This window comes from Sinocyclocheilus anshuiensis, unplaced genomic scaffold, assembly GCF_001515605.1.
Source record: "Sinocyclocheilus anshuiensis isolate Anshui unplaced genomic scaffold, SAMN03320099.WGS_v1.1 scaffold188, whole genome shotgun sequence".
In the NCBI taxonomy this organism is placed as follows: Eukaryota; Metazoa; Chordata; class Actinopteri; order Cypriniformes; family Cyprinidae; genus Sinocyclocheilus; species Sinocyclocheilus anshuiensis.
Window position 1 is genome coordinate 796,164 of NW_015555768.1, and position 1,506 is coordinate 797,669.

Consider the following 1,506-nt stretch of genomic DNA (forward strand, 5'->3'; position numbering starts at 1 on the left):
AACGAAGCGTTTGAGAGAGGCGGGGCATAGAGGACCTACAATAATGTACAGTATTTGAAAAATAACGTGTTTTTTGAACATTAAAGCATGTCAACATATTCTGTTACACCAAATACACAAAATAATGATCTTTAAAAAAGCATCATATGACCCCTTTAATGTTTATAACAGCGCACCGATTTTCCTCGGACCATGGTTATTAAATCTCAGCTAATAATTTACCCATAAGCTATTGCTGACCCCATTTAAACATTATTTTTTAAGATAAATTTAGCTGTAGATAATTTTGTTGTTGCTGTATATATATATATATATATATTGTATGTTATTTATAGTTGGATATTGTATGTTTTATGTAGTTATATAGCTATAGTTTTATAGGATTGCAGATAAACATTGTGAATATTTGCTAAGTTGTTATTTAACCGCGAGCGATTTAAATATGTGACGATTCAAATCGGTTGAGATGCTAAACAAATCGCGATTTAATTAGGGGTAGGAGTTTATATGAATGTATGTCTGAGGGGAACTTACTGTCTTTCGATGGGATTTTTTCTTTTCCTCTTGCCTCTGTAAAATGCATATTAAAGTTTATAAGTGCAGCGCTGCTTTGTTTACAGCGGAAACCAAGGAAACGCTTTAAGCGCCACCTGCTGGCAGAGAGGAAAAGTTTAGATGCCATTTTTTCTTTTCATCTTGCCTCTGTATAATGCATATTAAAGTTCATAAATGCAGCGCTGCTTTGTTTACAGCAGAAACCAAGGAAACACTTTTAAGCGCCACCTGCTGGCAGAGAGTGCATCTGCGTCTCATCCAGCTCGTCTGCGGTTGCTGTTTCGGTTTCATGCAGATATTTTTTATGCATAGTTTCACAAAACTGAAGTCAAACCATTCTGTTTTTGCTTAAAATTTCGAAATTATACAATGTAATTTGTATTTACAAGTGCTATATTAGTATATTATTATAGTGTTATATTTCAATTTCACAAAGAAATGTACAGTATTTTGTCCAAGCAATAATAAAAGGAAACATTTAATTTATAATTTGTCTTAAATCTCATTTTGTAAAAAAAAACCGTGAATCGAATCGTGAAATCAAAATCGTGAATCGAATCGAATTGTGAGTTGAGTGAATTGTTACATCCCTATATTTTAGTAATTTTACATTTGGCTATTTCAAAGTCTCCTTTTGACTTTTTTTTCTTTTTTGGCATATTAAATTGAGATTGGTCTTTATTTGAATCAAGAACATGATTAGACATATTGATACAAGGGTGTAGAATTAGTAGGGACGCTAGGGACATTCCCTACCAATATCCAGCGACTACTAAAATTATCCCTAGCAATAATTTTGATCAAACAATTGTATGTAAGTTGTAACCATTGTTGTTGTAATGTCGGCCGCATCTGAAATAGGTCATGCCATTGATATTACCTGAGAAGTTAATTTACACTAGAAAACTGCGTGCTTTCAAGGACGCACATTTAATACATGCAGAGGAAGAA